The sequence below is a fragment of the Nerophis lumbriciformis genome, linkage group LG01 (genome assembly GCF_033978685.3).
Source record: "Nerophis lumbriciformis linkage group LG01, RoL_Nlum_v2.1, whole genome shotgun sequence".
NCBI lineage: Eukaryota > Metazoa > Chordata > Actinopteri > Syngnathiformes > Syngnathidae > Nerophis > Nerophis lumbriciformis.
The window spans coordinates 16,802,124-16,823,404 of NC_084548.2; the positions used below are offsets into that span (position 1 = coordinate 16,802,124).

A 21,281-nucleotide genomic window follows, 5' to 3' on the forward strand; every position below is an offset into this window, starting at 1 on the left:
ATGTTTGTAGAAACAGTCTCCATGCCTAAGTGCTTGATTTTATACACCTGTGGCCGAGCCAAGTGATTAGGACACCTGAGTCTGATCATTTGGATGGGTGGCCAAAATACTTTTGGTATTATAGTGTATATCTGTATGTATAGTGTGTATATATATATACATCGACTTGTCCAGGGTATACCCCGCCTTCCGCCCGATTGTAGCTGAGATAGGCTCCAGCGCCCCCCGCGACCCCGAAGGGAATAAGCGGTAGAAAATGGATGGATGGATGGATATATATATATATATATATATATATATATATACACACACAAATATGTATATACATTTGGATGGGTGGCCAAATACTTTTGGAAACATAGTGTATCTCAAAACATTCTTAAGTTAGGGCACTCTTAAGTTGAGATACCACTGTATTTTAAATAATATCACAGTAGCCATAATATCATTATGGCTGCATACTAACTGAAGTTCAAGAATAGACAGGATACATACCTAGATACAAATGACACCAAAGATGAGTGGAAGTGGTATAAGGTCCTGATGGGCACTTAGACCACACAGTACTATTGAGCGTCTCTGCAATGCCTCTCAGGAGATTCTAAATTAAATACAAAGCTGAATCAGATAGTACCAGGAGGAATATGAATTGAAGTGTTTGATTGTGTTGTTGCACCGGCTAGGGCGGACAGAGAAACCTTACTTGCAGTCGTGTGTCGTACCACTGATTTTCTTTCCGATCCCGAGTAAAATTCAGGCTGGTATTGGCAATACCGATCTGATACCGATACGTTTTGCAAATATATCTAAATAGTTGTGTATTTTAAATAATCAAATATCTCATAACATAAATAATACAAAACAGAGTTATTTATTTATTTAAAACTCTGAAGTATTGAGGTAGTGGCATGAATACGAATATCCGCTACCATTAAAAAGGTCATATTATGCAAGACTCCATTTTCTTTCCTGTTGACACGTCTTTTTGTGTATTTGGGATCCCCAAAAGGCCCGAGAATTTGTATTTAAACCATGGAGGTTTGGCAGAGATATAAATAAAGCAAATCTGACTTATTCCAGACAAGCTGTTGATACTGTATCTCCATACAAAAAATAATAATAATTTTATTAACCACTACAAATCACGACACAAACTTCCAGCCTGGTTTACTTTTGTGCTTCGTGACATTGTACCTACTCATCAGCGAGATTTGCTGTCAAACAGGAAAGCACAGAGCCTGCTGAGACGGGTGTTATCGCCAGGCTCTGTGCTTTCCTGTGGAGACAGTTCCAACAATAAATGGCGATGGTGGTATATACAATGCAACGATAAGTCCAGTAACGGTAGATTGAAAAATTTAATGATACATTAGTGATGTAGCATGATTGTAACATGTCTAATGCTATATTATTGCCTGGTTGTACATAGGAGGCATACCTTTTATTAATAGCTTTATTAAATTAAAAAGAGTTGAAAGAAACCAAAAAGCTAACCTTCTTTCATCTTTTTAGCTCTTCTCTTGCTGCAGGCCGGACTCCCGCTCCTACACGTACAGTTGGATGCTAAAATCTTTCGCTGTTGCTATTTCTAATAAAAAGCATATTTATAACGAACAAAATTTGTTGGTACGGAAGTCTACTGTTCAAACTACATACATGGCTGACCGGGTGGAGACGCAATCCGGTCAGACGGAGGGTTTCTAATAAGAGAACCCGCCTTTCAAAATAGAAGTAAAGAATGTATGCAACATTTGGACCGAAGCACCACACTTACATGTTATGTAGACATAATATGACACCTTTAAGACTTTGATGGGACAAATTTTGATCAAACGATGTGTATTTGCTGAGGATAAAGCAAATACTGAAAAAGCTACATATGGACAACATGCACCCCACAAATACTGTGCCAGTCAAGTCTGACATCCACCTGTTCTGATCACGGTGACTACAAGTCTGCTTTTGTGTCTTTCCTGCTATATCTTGTCTGGCAGCAGGACTAATCCAGGGCCTGGTATTTTACAAACCCCGTTTCCATATGAGTTGGGAAATTGTGTTAGATGTGCTACAAAGACAACATATTTGATGTTCAAACTGATAAACTTGATGCCAGCAACAGGTGACAAAGAAGTTGGGAAAGGTGGCAATAAATACTGATAAAGTTGAGGAATACTCATTAAACACTTATTTGGAACATCCCACAGGTGAACAGGCAAATTGGGAACAGGTGGGTGCTATGATTGGGTATAAAAGTAGATTCCATGAAATGCTCAGTCATTCACAAAAAAGGATGGGTCGAGGGTCACCACTTTGTCAACAAATGCGTGAGCAAATTGTTGAACAGTTTAAGAAAAACCTTTCTCAACCAGCTATTGCAAGGAATTTAGGGATTTCACCATCTACGGGCCGTAATATCATCAAAGGGTTCAGAGGATCTGGAGAAATCACTGCACGTAAGCAGCTAAGCCCGTGACCTTCGATCCCTCAGGCTGTACTGCATCAACAAGCGACATCAGTGTGTAAAGGATATCACCACATGGGCTCAGGAACACTTCAGAAACCCACTGTCGGTAACTACAGTTGGTCGCTACATCTGTAAGTGCAAGTTAAAACTCTCCTATGCAAGGAGAAAACCGTTTATCAACAACACCCAGAAACGCAGTCGGCTTCGCTGAGCCTGAGCTCATCTCAGATGGACTGATACAAAGTGGAAAAGTGTTCTGTGGTCTGACGAGTCCACATTTCAAATTGTTTTTGGAAACTGTGGACGTCGTGTCCTCCGGACCAAAGAGGAAAAGAACCATCCGGATTGTTATAGGCGCAAAGTTGAAAAGCCAGCATCTGTGATGGTATGGGGGTGTATTAGTGCCCAAGACATGGGTAACTTACACATCTGTGAAGGCGCCATTAATGCTGAAAGGTACATACAGGTTTTGGAGCAACATATGTTGCCATTCAAGCAACATTACCATAGACTCCTCTGCTTATTTCAGCAAGACAATGCCAAGCCACGTGTTACATCAACTTGGCTTCATTGTAAAAGAGTGCAGGTACTAGACTGACCTGCCTGTAGTGCAGACCTGTCTCCCATTGAAAATGTGTGGCGCATTATGAAGCCTAAAATACCACAACGGAGACCCCCGGACTGTTGAACAACTTAAGCTGTACATCAAGCAAGAATGGCAAAGAATTCCACCTGAAAAGCTTAAAAAATGTGTCTCCTCAGTTCCCAAACGTTTACTGAGTGTTGTTAAAAGGAAAGGCCATGTAACACAGTGGTGAACATGCCCTTTACCAACTTTTTTGTCACGTGTTGCAGCTATGAAATTCGAAGTTAATTATTATTTGCAAAAAAAAAAAAAAAGTTTATGAGTTTGAACATCAAAAATCTTGTCTTTGTAGTGCATTCAATTGAATATGGGTTGAAAATGATTTGCAAATCATTGTATTCTGTTTATATTTACATCTAACACAATTTCCCAACTCATATGGAAACGGGGTTTGTAAGTTGGTTGGTAAAGTTCCCCGTGTGGTAGTCTGCTCATTCATTGTGTCACAAGTCCAAACATTGCCTACTATCAGACTTCAAAACTATGCTGCCTCAAACAACAGTTTAGGTAGCAGGTCTTGCAACAAAAATATAAAGCAGACTAAACGTTGATTTTCAAAGGGCAGGGATATGAACGTTTGCAATGTCACATAGCTTGACAAATGATTTCTTTGTCATAAAGTACATTTTAGAGTGGTTTGCAGCAGCACTAAAACACTTCTTAACAGTTGAATTATCACACCCTATAATAGTTATAGCCCTATTTACCATATCTGACAAGTCGTTCTATCAAAAATCCTGTGTTTGTATTCTAAAACCAAACAACGAATATCCCTAAAAAGAATAATGAGAGTGGAGTGTCATGCTGCACAAAGTAGCTGTAGAACATAATGATGATGAATGTTTAAAAAACATACGCATATATTTGTTTGACTTCAAAGACTTGATTGGTTGGCAAACAGTCCAGAGTCTACCCCGCCTCTCATGCTAAGTCAGCGAGGATGGGCTGCAACTCCGTTGTGACCCTGAACAGGTTAAGTGGTGGAAAGGGAATACATGGATATAATAATTTGCATGAGTATGTAGTGGTTGCTTTGGAGGGGAGTGTGTTTCAGCACCAAGGACAGCGTCAGCCTGTGCTTACAGGTTCTTGAGTATTTCTTTCAACATGATTACAATACGAAATGACAAATATTCATTAATAATAAAAAAATAATTGTACACTTATTATAACACTATGCCACTGTGGGATTATTTATCATGATGGATATAATCCTATTAACAGATACATTTGATAATTAATGGGATGCATTTACTGTATGTAACCAATGTTGCCTTACTTAGACATTAACGCCATGTTGATGCTGTCAGTTACCAGGGAAGAAAAGAACCTCCTCAGGGGCAGCACGGGCTTCAACATCACGCCACCCACCATATGTCCACATTTAACCTGCAAAGGTCATATAGCATCTCTATCAATAACCTCGACAGTCTATGTCTTCTATCCATCTCTCCATTGCAGTAATAGCCAATATATTTGCATGATGCATGTCCTCATGTATTACATTACATTATTGTCACGCTTATTAAACCAGTTAATTAAAAATACACGTCATGCATGTTATGCCCGTGACAAATTAGTTTAAACACAAATAGCTCAACTGGAAAGACAAGCGGTATGGAGGATGGATGGGATTTAAAATCAACATACTGTCGCTGAAAGGCCCAAGTGCAACATGTGCTCAATGCCCTGGCATGCTACAGGGATGTGGGAGTGGCTACATACTCCATGTTTTATTCTTATAACTGATCATTTTGCAGGCATTGACCTAAGAATAAATTACACCTGGCTTTGACCTCTTGTAATGTACTGTAATGTATTGTCATGTAAGCAAATTAGAGCACGTCTTTAAATGTGTTTTTTTGTGTAAGCCAAGTCTTCTTTTCCTGAACTGCTGCACATAGAAGGATAGCATTTTGTCAAATCATGTACCTGTACTGCACTGCCTGTGCCATTATTGGTCTGAAAAAACACACCACATACTTATTAGTATTAAACCCCAAAGTAGTAAGTCTCACACAGCTTTGTAACATTAGAGTGTTTAGCTAAAGCACCACGGAATTTAGGGGACTAACATGCACATTTCTAAAAATTTTGCACAACTGATTGACAAACATGGCCTGCATCAAGCAAAACATATTTGCAAATTAGCAACAAATTAAAAAACTATTCGTCTAATGACAATAAAACTTACAGTTTTCTCCTAGAGATGGATTTATGGCTCTTTGAAGGGAGCCGGATCTTGAGGAGCCATTCTTTTTTAATCAGGGGTGTCAAACTCATTTTAGATCGGGGGCCACATGGAGAAAAATGTATTCCCAAGTAGGCCGGTGGGGAAATTCACGGCACGATAACTTAAAAATAAAGACAACTTCTGATTGTTTTCTTTGTTTAAAAATAGAACAAGCACATTCATAATGTTGTTATTTTTTTTACACTTATATGTTGCGGTTAATAGTATTCTATCTTTATTTGTCGTTATTGATCCTTTCTGAATAAATTATCTGATAATGTTCACCAGTCAACTCATTGGTGGTAATTGTCAATCCATCAAGATAAAAAAAATATCAAAATCAAATTACAGGATTTTATTTATGTAGTTTGCTCAATTTCCTCGACTTGTGCACTAACGTGGTATATTTTTTTTTACATATGTAGCATAATCTACAAAGATACAAAGAATTGCTACTGCGACATCTAGTGGACACATTTAGAACAGCAGTTTCTTTCATTCAAAAATGTCGGCTCATTTTTATATTTAGCAAACTCATCCCGGATTAGGCTCGCGAACTGGTTTTATCCGGCCCGCGGGCCATACGTTTGACACCCCTGTTTTAAATAGACGTTCAAAAGAGCGGCTTGTTAATTTGAACAGTTTTTTTGGATTTAATCAAGGAAACAATCACTAGTAGCATATATAAGATATTATATTACTCTATGGGCAGCACGGTGGAAGAGGGGTTAGTGCATCTGCCTCACAATACGAAGGTCCTGAGTAGTCCTGGGTTCAATCCCGGGCTCGGGATCTTTCTGTGTGGAGTTTGCATGTTCTCCCCGTGACTGCGTGGGTTCCCTCCGGGTACTCCGCTTCCTCCCACCTCCAAAAATACGCACCTGGGGATAGGTTGATTGGTAACACTAAAATTGGCCGTAGTGTGTGAATGTTGTCTGTCCATCTGTGTTGGCCCTGCGATGAGATGGCGACTTGTCCAGGGTGTATGCGCCTTCCGCCCGATTGTAGCTGAGATAGGCTCCAGCGCCCCCCGCGACCCCAAAAGGGAATAAGCGGTAGAAAATGGATGGATGGATGGATATTACTCTATAGGAGAAAATTATTCTAAAGTAATTATACAGTATATAATTAAATATATACTCTTATTTTTGTTTTGTTTTCATGGTAAACATTCAATAAAGTGGTTCCATAGATTATTTAGAATTTTCCCTCATCTTAAAAAACAACAACTTTGTAGCACGAGAGCATTTTAACAATACAGAATAATATACACAGGTAATAAACAAGAACTTATGTTTCTAAATAGCATAAATAAAACTAGAACACAAATTAAGATAAAATAAAAATCTGAATAACAAATTGTGCTGTACTACCCTATTTGGTGTGTGTACGCTTGAACGACCCTAAATATTAGAACCATGAACCAGCAATTTTCTACTCCTGTTGCCAGTTGGGTGACGTTGTATCTGCATGTACATAAACAACGGCTAACAAACAAATTACTCACAACTGTGAATCATTTCTCATAGTTTCCTCTGAAGAGTCATTCAAAAAACTTAAATCGTTCGCCAACGTCACACCTGGTCTTGGGGTGGTGTGGCTTAGATCAGTGGTCCCCAACCTTTTGTGCACCACGGACCGTTTTAATGTAGGCATTATTTTCAGGGACCGGCTTCCCACTTGTGAAAAATACAACTCACTATAACGCTGAATTAGTGGGAGCCCTGGGCTTGTTTCTTTGCAATGGAAATCAGCCTTTGGCTACAATCTGTCACATTTATATTTGATATGTTCATTAATGTGCATTGTATCATGTCACAAAGTTATAACAAATGGCAACTTCCTGTGAGGAGTTTTATTGTACATCATTGGTGTGTCTTGTGCACAGGTGTCAAACTCAAGGCCCGCGGGCCAGATCTGCCCCTCCACGTCCTTTTATATGGCCCGCAAAAGCTTGGAAATAATATGTGTCAATAAAATACCTTATATTTTCTTTCTCTACTTTCTTATTTTCTTACTAAAGGTATTAGGTTGTTTTTTTTCTAGTTTGACAGGGGAAAAAAATAGTGTCCAATATTGCAACAAATATTATATTATCTAACTTTTATGGTCAAAATCCAAATAAATACTTAAATATCTGCTTAACTTATGGTTTTGAAGCAAGTTATTCATCAAATTGTAAACTATAAAAATGACCAATAGATTTTACTGTAAAATTTAGGGAGTTTTTTTTTACAGCATATTACTGTAAGCTGAAAAAAAAATGACCAATGTTTGTTTTTCTACAGTAAAATTCTGTCGACTGAGCTGTCAGTTTGTTTGTTTTTTTAAATCCACAGTTGATGATTTTATGGTACTACATTTGATTTTGGTAAAAAACTGGCATCTGAGTTGCCAAAATAAAATTAAACAGCGATACTGTATTTCTATTTGCTGTAATATGTTGTAAAAAAAAATAATAGTAAAATAACATCACATATTTTACAGTAAAAGTCTGGCAACTAAGCTGCCAGTTTTTTTCTGTAAAAAACAGTGTCCAAATCCACAGATTTACTTAAAAAAAAAAGTTAAATATTTAAATTCATAGGCAAATTCATTAATTATTTACTGTTACAAGTGGACCTCTACTGCCAACTATGACTGCGGTGTGGCCCTCAATGAAAACAAGTTTGACACCCCTGGTCTAGTGGGACAGGCCAAAGTTAAGTCGGAGAAAATGCACTCCTTTATTAATTATTTAATGTTTCTCTGTTGGGGACCACCGACTTAGATGGTAAAGTGGCCAACCAGCAACTTGAGAGTTCCTGGTTCGAATCCAGCTTATGCCATTCTATTCATTGCCATTGTGTCCTTGGGCAAGACACTTCACCCACCATTCTACCAGTGCCATCACCCACACTAGTGTGAATGTAGCTTAAATGTAGATAATGGGTTTCTCAATGTAAAGCGCTTTGAGTCACTAGAGAAAAAGTGCTATATAAATATAATTCAATTCACTTCCTCCCCTGAGGAAACAATACAAAGCCCAAAGAATAAACAGGTAATATATAAGCTAAAATAATAAAGTATAAATAAACACTGTACCGGTATGTGTAGTAATAATCAAGGCAGAAAGTCATTTTTGCACTTAGGGCTTGATCTACTAAGATCAGACTACCACACGCTAAACAGCATGCGCAAACTAAATAATTGTGTGGACTTTTAAGACATGTACATTTGATAACAAGTGGAAAAGTGTTGCAGACCGCCCGATTTAAATTAGCCTCTCTTGTGGACTACGCAGCTTTGACCATGGAGACACTCATTAGCATATTCATGTTATCATGCTCCTCCTATCTGTGGTGTTTTGCTATGTTTTGAAACATGCGGCAGATATATATGTACCATTTTTTCCTGGGCATTTTTGGAACAGTTCTGCAGTGCATTTACAACAAAACCCACTTTTTTTTAATTCGCTGAAGGTGCGCACTGAGTGATGCTGTCCCTAACTGCGAGCGTTATATGCCGAAATGTTCCAGACGCAAGAAAATGCATTTTGCATTAAGTTTTTTTTTTCATATATATGAAAAAAACCAACATCATTAAAAAATTGTATTGGTGAATATAGACGATATGTCTAATATTTATATTTTTGACAGGCCCAACATACACGTAGGATGGAGCTGCACCATCTGGTCAGTTTTCGCCTCCTTTCTATACGTGCTAAATGTACAAACCCTGTTTCCATATGAGTTGGGAAATTGTGTTAGATGTAAATATAAACGGAATACAATGATTTGCAAATCATTTTCAACCCATACTTAGTTGAATATGCTGCAAAGACAACATATTTGATGTTCAAACTGATAAACATTTTTATTTTTTTTTTTGCAAATAATCATTAACTTTAGAATTTGATGCCAGCAACACGTGACAAAGAAGTTAGGAAAGGTGGCAATAAATACTGATAAAGTTGAGGAATACTCATCAAACACTTATTTGGAACATCCCACAGGTGAACAGGCAAATTGGGAACAGGTGGGTGCCATGATTGGGTATAAAAGTAGATTCCATGAAATCCTCAGTCATTCACAAAAAAGGATGGGGCGAGGGTCACCACTTTGTCAACAAATGCGTGAGCAAATTGTTGAACAGTTTAAGAAAAACCTTTCTCAACCAGCTATTGCAAGGAATTTAGGGATTTCACCATCTACGGTCCGTAATATCAACAAAGGGATCAGAGAATCTGGAGAAATCACTGCACGTAAGCAGCTAAGCCCGTGACCTTCGATCCCTCAGGCTGTACTGCATCAACAAGCGACATCAGTGTGTAAAGGATATCACCCCATGGGCTCAGGAACACTTCAAAAACCCACTGTCAGTAACTACAGTTGGTGGCTACATCTATAAGTGCAAGTTAAAACTCTCCTATGCAAGGCGAAAACCGTTTATCAACAACACCCAGAAACGCCATCGGCTTCGCTGGGCCTGAGCTCATCTAAGATGGACTGATACAAAGTGGAAAAGTGTTCTGTGGTCTGACGAGTCCACATTTCAAATTGTTTTTGGAAACTGTGGACGCCGTGTCCTCCGGACCAAAGAGGAAAAGAACCATCTGGATTGTTATAGACGCAAAGTTGAAAAGCCAGCATCTGTGATGGTATGGGGGTGTATTAGTGCCCAAGACATGGGTAACTTACACATCTGTGAAGGCGCCATTAATGCTGAAAGGTACATACAGGTTTTGGAGCAACATGTGTTGCCATCCAAGCAACATTACCATGGACACCCCTGCTTATTTCAGCAAGACAATGCCAAGCCACGTTTTACATCAACGTGGCTTTATAGTAAAAGAGTGCGGGTACTAGACTGGCCTGCCTGTAGTCCAGACCTGTCTCCCATCGAAAATGTGTGGCGCATTATGAAGCCTGAAATACCACAACGGAGACCCCCAGACTGTTGAACAACTTAAGCTGTACATCAAGCAAGAATGGGAAAGAATTCCACCTGAGAAGCTTAAAAAATGTGTCTCCTCAGTTCCCAAACGTTTACTGAGTGTTGTTAAAAGGAAAGGCCATGTAACACAGTGGTGAACATGCCCTTTCCCAACTACTTTGGCACACGTTGCAGCCATGAAATTCTAAGTTAATTATTATTTGCACAAAAAAAAAAAAAGTTTATGAGTTTGAACATCAAATATCTTGTCTTTGTAGTGTATTCAATTGAATATGGGTTGAAAAGGATTTGCAAATCATTTTATTCCGTTTATATTTACATCTAACACAATTTCCCAACTCATGTGGAAACTGAGTTTGTAGATGCAAAACAGCACCTGCATAACATTTTTTGATGAATCACACTGCTTGCGCTAAATTATTATATTTGCATTTTCACCTCCCAGTATTGTGGGCGTTCTGATGATCAGCACATATTCTGCTTATTCATGACGACAGACACGCTAAGTCAGGTGTGTCCAAACTTTTTGACTCGGGGAACGCATTGGGCTAAAATAATTTGGGTGAGGGCCGAAAAGCCAACTGCATATAAAGTAACAGTATATATGTATATGTATATATATATATATATATATATATACATATACATACACTGTATATATATATATATATATATATATATAGCCTATACATATATATATATGTGTATATACACATACATATTATATTAATATTTAACATACGTATTATATCAATATTTAATATACATATATATATATATATATATATATATATATATATATATATATATATATATATATATATATGTGTGTGTGTGTGTGTATGTGTGTATATATATTTATACAGTTCTGAAGCTAGTGTACTTATATGAATATTAAATATGTGTAGGTTAATAAATAAGTATTTAAATACATTTGATATCAAAATCACGACACTATGTTCAGTGGGTTTTTTTTTAAAATTATGTGCTTTCTCGGAGTGATCTGTGATCACGTTTGCACAGCTGTTTTTACAGGTAATCTGCAATCGCAATGCTTAAAGTCTGCAAATTAATTTCATACCAAATTGAAGAGGGAAAATTGCTAAACATGTAAAAATACAGTGCAACCTGCGGTAAAGCCATATTTTCAAAGGTAATCACCAATATGCTGTTATATGGGTGTGCGCACGCTTTTTTCCCACCACACAGCTTGATTGTGACGTAACCACAATCATTTGTACAAAAATACCACTTCAGTTTGCATTGACTAAAGCAAGCTAGAACAGACTGAACAACAACACATATTTCAACTACTTCAACTTTAACACCTTCCGCCCTCCCACATCAGACCGTGATGACAGTGAAATATGAAGTATAAACGATAAGCCGTTGAATGTTAGGAGTATGTGAAAGTTTGACTTCTACCTTGTTTACATCCCTGACGACCACCTTAAAGCTTTGTAATCAATCAGGACTATGAAGCAGCTAAAATGCACCAAACATGAAATATCTATCTATCTATCTATATATATATGTATATATATAGTGCTTGAACATGCTTTATAATGCTTACAAAGTTCAATGAGCAGGAGGCGTTTTATGTGTGACCGTGTGTTGACTTTATTTGTTGGTCAGTTAATTTATACAATGAGTGGGAAACGTTTTAACTGGATCGTATAAATTGATGCTGTGCTTACGTTCAATCAAAATGAAGCTCATGTTCATTGACCATCGAGTTTATCTTCGCTCACAAGAGGGTGGCAAAATCATGTCGAATCAATCCACAAGAGAGAAAATTTAAGCAAAAACACGTCGCAGGCCAAATATCTTGTTAAACTTGTGATGTCTTGCGGGCCGCTTGACGACTTTGGTGGGCCGCACTTGGCCTGCGGGCCATAGTTTGGATACCCCTGCGCCAAATGTATTGCCCTCCTTATTTTGCTCATTTAAGAGACTCAATCGTGTGCGCAAAAGCTTAGTATATCAGCTTTATGTGCGCTACAAAGTTTGTGTTTTTAATACATGTAAACATTTGGTAAATCAGGCCCATAAAGTGTTGCTTTCTAGGTATTAAAAACACGTTCAAGATGAGGACACAAAGTACTTTTGTTTGACTGAGAATGACAGAATTTTTGCAAACAAGGTTGATGGACAACCCAGTGTCAAAACCAACGTGAATGTGATTTTAACTGTAGCGGGATTTATTCCTAGTAATAGCCCACAACTTTACTATGAATTGGAAATCTGCCTGGCTGGCTTATCCAGGCTTTGAATGCATGTTCCCAAGAGAGGTTGACTTGTGTAGGTGAGAGGAAAAACACTTTTAGCAAAAACATTTTCAGCCTCTGATGGCAGAGAACTGAGGCTTTCACACATTTGGTCAAAGATAGCCTTTTTTTTTTTTTTGGGTTGCTTGTGTGTGAAATACCGAGGCGTGTCTGTGTGGGTTGAAAAGCTCCATGTGTCCTCGGTTTTATGTACAGTAGCACAAGCATTAATGTGGAATATCTGTTGCAAATATTGAGTTTTTACAAGGGGCTAGGGAATGAAAAGATTCAGGGTCACAGGCTAGCTGGAGTCTACCCCAGCAGGGTGAGAGGCGGGGTAAAACGAATCACCTGTCAATCACTATCAGGAATGACACGTAGAGACACATTCCCACACACTTGCATTGCTGCAGCGAAGATGTCTTTGTCTAATTTGCATAATTGGCCATGACTCATGTGCATGTAATTTCTTATGGCTGAAAAACATTACACATATATTTAAGGAAGAATCTTGGTCTTTCCAATACATCCATTAGCTTGTGTCAGCCCGCCTCAAGTAAAACATTTTGAAGAAAAAAAATAAATCTACGTATATCAGGGCTTTCAAACAGAAAAAAAAAATATAATCGTGATTAATAGCAGTTTATTCATAGTTAACTCAAAATTAATGGCGATTAATCACAGATAAATATAATTTTTCATCATTAATAAATGTACGCTACACAGATAATTTTTTAAAGTTTGTATTACCATGACTGGAAAATTCCTTTGCTTTAATTAAATGCTTTTAAACATTATGCTTTTTTTAAACAGTTCAACCCAATAAGGACATAAACAAGCTTTTAATAACAATAAAAAAAAAAAGACATGTAGGAATACAGAATTTGTATTACTGCTGTAGGAGCACTTGCATTCAGAGGAGGATCTACAGGAGGAGCTAAGGTGCAGGCACATAGGCTGTGGGCTAAGACAATTGTGGCGTGGGGATCGGTGTCGGTAATGTGCGGTAGTGACAAAGGATGCGCGCCAAACTCTTCCCGCAAGCCAGAGCCTTTCTCCGCTACTGGCGGTGGCGCATTGCACTGGCCGCAAACGGACGTAACAGAGGCACATCAAAAGATACGAGTATCGCGATATAGTCAAATACGTAGCTCTTTCTAAAACATACAGATATAAACTGTCATACCGGTATACCGCCCAGCCCTACTTGACATGTTTTGACGACGTGAATGTCTCAGATAAAAAAAATACTCTCGACTTTCTGCTTACCGTCTTTTTTTTCTGCTGAGCTTTTAAAGTTAAAGTTAAAGTACCAATGATTGTCACACACACACTAGGTGTGGTGAAATTAACCTCTGCATTTGGCATTTGACCCATTCCCTTGTTCACCCCCTGGGAGGTGAGGGGAGCAGTGAGCAGCAGCGGTGGCCGCGCTCGGGAATCATTTTTGGTGATTTAACCCCCGATTCCAACCCTTGATGCTGAGTGCCAAGCAGGGAGGTAATGTGTCCCATTCTTGTAGTCTTTGGTATGACTCGGCCGGGGTTTGAACTCACGACCAACCAATCTCAGGGCGGACACTCTAACCACAAGGCCACTGAGCAGGCTTTTCCATCTTATGAAAACAGTTAGTGTAACAATCTACATTGTATGTTATTAACACACTCAATTGTAACCCGCACACGGAAGTAAAGCTCCACCTCTCTGCAAGCGGCAAAGCGTGCCAGCAGGCAGTCGCTCGAATGTCAAAATGATCAAAAATAAAATTGTCTTGTCTTGTAAAGAGATAGTTTGCCATGGCTTTGATTTTCGAGCTTGAGGTTCAAAAGTAACTGAATGCCAATATGTTTTCCCATGCTACACCATGGACCGAGGATCAACAAGGAGTCAGGACGCATGCGCGTTAAAAAAATTAACGCAGTTAAAGGAACTTAGAGTTAACGCGTTATCTCGTTATCGTTGACAACCCTAATGTATACATAATTTGCGATACAGGAACGTGACACTTCATCTTCTAGGTGATATTTGTGAATCATATTCCCCAAAACATTGACTACGTTAAGTGTTTTAAAATGTCAGTTTGAGATTTGAGCAACAGGCTTCAGATTAAAAAAACTGGCAATGCTAATTTTCATTAGCCTGTCGATGGACCTGTCCATTGTTTTTGTGCTAGTGGCATAAAAGCTGACCTTTACCCCATATAGTTGCATTGCTTTTTGCAGTTTATACCAAACTATATTGTTAATTTAACATGATTCTTCGACTTAATCTGTGTATAAATGTTCTTTCCTTTGGGTGCTTAACGCCACAGCAACATTAGTATGGCGACTATAAAGAAACAAACTCAAGTTGAAAGTTTTTTTTATCTCTGATTTAAACGACTGTTTACCTATCCGTCAAACTAAATTGCTACATTCAGGGAGGGCAGGATAATAATGTGAATAAACCAGGGGTGTATAAAGTGCAACCTTCGTTACATTGTAGTAATAAAATAGACAACAATTGAAAAATACAGCAAATTGATATGTTAATACTAATAACTACTAAAGACTTGTCTTTAAATATATAAATAACATTTTTTTTTTTAAACATATGCGTCATGGCCAATTATGTAAATTATATGATGACATTATAAGGACAGTGCCCTGACCACGCCCCTGCCGCCACAAATAAATTGTCAATCTGTGGGAAACACTAATCTTTGAGTTGTTGACAGTTGTCAGTAGGGTTAGTTTTCAAAGGCTGGGCTGCGTGCTTGTGAAGTTGTTCTGCACACTTCTACACTTTGCCTTTCATGGCCGTGTTGAATGCATACTTTCCGGGTTTGTGGAGGTGTCCTCCAAATCCGTATACTTTGTCTTTTGTGACACCTTGTATTTGATTACAGAGTAAATGCATGACGCAATTAACACTTTTAATGCGTACAGGGTTAGAGTAATGATGCAAACCACCACCTAACAGGTTGTGCCAAATCTTATAGTGGAGCTCCAATTTTATTCATCTCGTCATCTTCTTCTATGGCTGCTTTCATTATGACGCATATGCCTTGTCGTTGCCACATGCAGAGCGGAGGAAGGACTGCATAGATGAGCATTTCTCTAGTGAAACTAAATGGTTTCATTATTTGCGTGATGTTTGGTAAGCCGAACAAGAGGCTTTGGCGGACCGGATGTGGCCTGTGGGACGTTTATTGAAGGCCACTGCACTATACGTTTCTTTCTTTTGGCTGCTTCAAAGAGGATCTCACTCATGATCTCAAATTTAACCCTGATTGAAAAGTAGATAATTGATGAGCCTTTTGTTTGCTTTTGTGCTTCACTGTGTTGGGGACATTCAGAAGTGCAGTTGTATGTGGCGTTATGTCAATATTTTCCTGTACTTATTTGACTAAAGCGTGTTTTTTTCCTGGTTTGTTATTTCTATTTATTCTTTTTTTTTTCTTTTTTTACATATACTTCTGTGGTTTACTTGTTTGGGGGGAAAACAGAACATTTGACATGTGTTTAATTGAATTTCTGGACTGTATATGTCAAAAATGCAATAACAAAATGTAAAAAAAAAAAAAAAGAGAGAATCTCACTCATTAGAGTCCTCATTCTCATAACTAACATATGGTAGCTAACAAGGGCCTCGGGCAATTCCTATTGGCTGCTGGCCTCAGTGACTTCATTTCTCGCTCCCGATGCCAGCGGTCCACACATTGCAGTGGAGTTACACGCTTTGCGCTGAAAATGATCTGGAGCAGCCTTTCCAAAAACTCAGGGTTAGGAGCCCTGAACAGGCTCTGGCTAGATTGGGTCGCTAACTATATTTATGTTGGCTTTTTATATTGAGTGTCATTTCTAAAATTTGCACTGTGTTGTGAAGCACTTTGTGGCTTTTATCTGTGAAAGGTGCTATATACATATACATATACACATATATATATATATATATATATATATATATATATATATATATATATATACACATATATATATATATACACATATATATATATATACACATATATATATATATATATATATATATATATATATATATATATATATATATATATATATATATATATATATATATATATATATTACTACTTACTAACTGTCAGAGTTAAATACTGCATGATTGACTCTGTATGAATTCTGTTTACATCACGAAATATTGGACAATTTCCACAAAAATTTGTAGGACAATCATATATTTTAGCAACATTTTCAAATACATGTTAATTTGCTCAATCACACCCATCTAGTTTGTGTTTGTATTGGAAAAAGTGTATCATTTATGAAGTATTACTTTTGGGGATGTATAATGAAGGTAACTCCCGACGATTAGTATTAACCTTTTGAATTAAAATAATTTAAAAACTGTGGTTGATAACAGCACTTTAAAAAACTTAGACTGAATGGCGCCAGCTCGCTAGCTTAAATGCTAACATGAAAACAAGTGACATTAACGTCTTTCCCCATTAAAGAAACGACATACCCCAATCTAACCTTATGTAAACACACTGCTGTCTGAGCAATTAAGATACAAGCTGGGCTCTCTTACTCGAGTGATCGTTCTATACTTGGAAGAAAATGAGGCGGAGGTGTTTCTGCGGTGCGTTCAAGGACCGCTGAACAGAGAGGACAATAATAATAATACAAATAATAATAATAATAAATGTTATTTGGTGCACACTTTTCATTTCAGTTAATCTTAAAGTGCTACAGTACAAACCAATATTTTAAACAATAACAGTTTATCCATTAAAACAGATACAATACTAAAGACTAAAACACTATCAGTGAAGCATAAGAAACAAAACATGCAAAATGTGTGTTTTCCATCAGTATGTCTAATTATTCAAAACAAAATAATTTGGTGAAAAGATTTCACTGTGTCTATGAGCACCTTCAACAACACCATGATAATAATGACAAATGCGATAATATTGATCACGATAACTGTGATATTAAATTTAATATTGATCACGATAACTGTGATATTAAATTTAATATTGATCACGATAACTGTCATATTAAAAATCTCATATGGTTACATCCCTGATTAAATTTATTTTATATCAAATCCAACATTTGGCTCTTTTTCGGTGATGGTGTAAATAAACAAGTTTCCTAATGAAACTGTGGTCATTCACTTGCATGGTCAATCATGGAAGTAGCAAAATTAACCCTAAAAGAAACGAGCAATGTTCTCATGCTCATTTTTTTATCTCACCAAAGCTTCATTTGTGTCATTTTGAGAAGACACTCGTTATCATCTCAGCTTTTCCGTTTATGAATCACTCCAGCTAGGCAACCACGATCGCATATCGCAGTCTTTTCTTGAGCAAACTAACTGTTTTCTTTTCGCGTAGCTGCCATCCCGTCTGCTCTTCACTGTCTTCCTGCTAGTCATTTTGTGCAACCGGGCCCCTGAGGGCAGCAAGGCCACGGACAGATGGCAGCACAGTTGTAAAGCCAGGGGGGCAAAGCAAAGGAGTTCTTGAGTGGGTAAGGAAGGCGGTGGTCCTCTCAAGGACACGTTAGAGCAGAGTGGGGACTACAGAGATAATGGTCAGGAGTCCATAGCTGCTCATCTGCCCTTACAGTATTTATGTCTTCAACGTGACTTCAAGTTTCCTAAAAAAAAAGTAAATTTCAGTTGGAGATTTTGGTAATAAGCCTTAATTGGCTTTACTTGTTACTTAAAGGGGAACTGCACTTTTTTTGGAATTTTTCCTATCGTTCACAATCAATATGAAAGACATGACGACAGATGGATTTAAAAAAAATGCATTTTGAATAGTAAATAAATGCGATCAAAAGTTGCTTGCAATGGAGCCCATGGGAGCCGTTCTATTCTGCCTATAGAGCCCCTAAAAAAACATCCAAACACCTCCATCAGGGTTTTATATAAATGATGTAAGTATATATATAAATGATGTAAGTATATATGTAATGTAGTAACGAGCACATTTATAATAACCATCCATCTATCCATTTTCTACCGCTTGTCTCTTTTGGGGTCACCGGGGTGCTGGAGCCTATCTCAGCTGCATTCGGGCGGAAGGCGGGGTACACCCTGGACAAGTCGCCACCTCATCGCAGGGCCAACACAGATAGACAGACAACATTCACACTCACATTCACACACTAGGGCCAATTTAGTGTTGCCAATTAACCTATGCAACATTTGGACCAAAGAACCATCATTACATGTTATGTAGACCACAAGGAAGTGTTTTAAATGTACAATAAAAAAAAGCATAATGAGGATTGTGCATGTATATCAACCATCACATTCCCTCCACTTTTATGGCATCATATGATCCAATCTGTGGTGTTTCTTCATGTTATTGACATGCAGCACACAAATGCAATATGTATTACTTTTCTAGACTACTTTTGAATATTGAATATCTAAAGAACAAAAACTTTTTTTAGCACTCTGAAGGTGCACTCTGGGAAGGAAACTAAAGTGTTGTATTGCATAACATTTTTTTTATATAGAATACCATTCTTTTTCATATTGTAATATTTTTTTCTCCGTGGAAAAACCAACACCATTAAAAAACAAAAACCGCAGATACCAAATAGCAGCAATTGAATTTGCAATAAATGCATATTGCTGAATATGATATGTCTATTTTTATTTTTGACAGTACACATGTTGACACGCACACAGAAGGAACATTCTCTCAATCTTATGTCTTTGCAGCATGATCGCCTTATTTCTCACAGCCATTTGTGTGTGACTGCCAGTTTACGCGCACATTTCGCAAAACAGTGGCCGCAGAACAGTTTCAGTCTTGATAAATCACACTGCGAGCGCTATATTATTATATACTATATTTGCATTTCATCCTCTCAAATTGTGGGTCTTCTAATAATCCATATATGAAGACAGACACCATAAATGGATTCTTCTCTCTATTTTGATAATTTAAAAGACAATCATCTGTGCACTAGTTTAGTAGATTAGCTTTGCGTTTGCTATCAAGTTTGCACGTGTTTTATCAGAAGGAAACCTTCAGTACATCAGGCCAGAAGTGTATCACATGAAAACAGGTCATATTTTGTGTTAGTGTCATATGCTTGAGTTCCTTAACATTTGACCATTTCTTTGTTATTTACAACACCTCAAATTATGACTGTAATTACAATAAGTAACAAAAACAAAAATAAATACAATAATAAATGAAACAGTAGGCCTAATACAAAAAGTACAGAATAATTCCTTACCTTTGTTCCTTTTATAATGTCAGCCAATGCATTAGGAAACTTGCTGCTTTATCATCCCCACCACCGGAACTCCTGACTGGACATAAACACTTCACTTTCAACTAATCAGAACCAGAAAAGCTTCCAATGCTTGGGAGACATAATGAAGTGCAACAAGTTGACAAACGTTTTTTTTTTTCTTCCTCATATTTGCTGCGAGTGAGGCACCTTGCACTCACTGTATCCTATAATGTTTGCCGTGCGCTGTAACTACCGGTACGTAATTCTCAAACGAGTCTTGTATTTTAAGTTCAAAATTAGGTTTTTAAGTAAATTATTAGAGCATGAAACATTGTAACACAGAGCTAAGGTCCACCCCTATGCATTGGTTTAATTGCATTCTAGTAGGTTTGTTTGATAAAAAGTACTTTCAAAATGTAATCTCTTTTTGCTCCTTGGGTAAAGATGAGATTCAATGCCTCAGATATGTGACAGAGACGTAACTTAGCTTTTTTTGTTTACTCACAATGGAATTGTTACCCCAACCCATGGACCAAATTTTAATTTCAGAAGTGACATTGACATTTTAACCTTTTCAAAAAACATGCTCACAAAAACACTCGGGAAAAACTTATGATGTACAATACTTAGGTGTTCCTCAAGGCACCCCTTTAGGTCCTTTTCTTTTTGTCTATCCTTTTATTTTTCGTAATGTGATTTATGTAACTAAGGTGTTGCTGTAGCTTGTTTACTTTAGATTCCGTCTATAGTAATTTGTTCAACGTCTTTGTTTATACTAGTAGTGTCCCTCAAGGTTATATTTTAGGTCCTCTCTTTTTCCTCACTTGTGCAACTCAACTGGTGGCCCACGAGTTCAGGTAAAAACATTTTTATAGCAGATCTATAAAAACCCTAGAGTGATGTCATAGAGCTGATCTTCAACTATCTTTTTAGCAGGTCATTAAAAACAGCAGAGCGATTCTGTAACCCTGACAAAATAAAAAGATCACAATCAAATACTACTAATAGTGAAGGGAGAAGTCCGCCCCCTGGTCCTTAGCTTTCTGTAAATGTGGCCCCCAAAAGAATTCAGGTAAATGTACGGTTGATTAGATGCATGTTTTGGAGTAATATGAATGGGAAACAAGTTTTTCAATAATTTATTTTTCAGATGAAATTACAAAGTTTACAATGAAAAAAATTATGTACACAGTTTTTTCAAGTTTGCATTATGATTTAATTTAATGTTTACTTTGTATGTTCTGGCTGGGAATCGAACTGTCTGTTGGAACAAAAGTTGAATATATATATTTTTTGTCTCACTTGTTGGTGATTCATATTGTTTTGTGGAGGCAACTCGCTCTTAATTTGCATCTGGTTGCTGTTTGGTCAGCTGCTGTGTAATGTCAATCGTTGTCATGTTGACAAGAAGGTAGCCCTAAAAAGCCAATCAATGAGTTTTTTTTTTTCCACCTGGCGCAGGTGTTTGACTTGTTCTCCATTCAATCGTGTCACTTTACTTTTGGAC

The 21,281-nt window shown here is 37.5% G+C and overlaps 1 protein-coding gene across 2 annotated transcripts in view; it reads left to right on the forward strand.

Annotated features, from left to right (window-relative positions):
- The window catches only part of phactr3a (phosphatase and actin regulator 3a), a 69,970-nt gene that overhangs the window by 23,240 nt on the left and 25,449 nt on the right, over positions 1-21,281 (forward strand). The gene's annotated exons all lie outside the window — the stretch shown is intronic.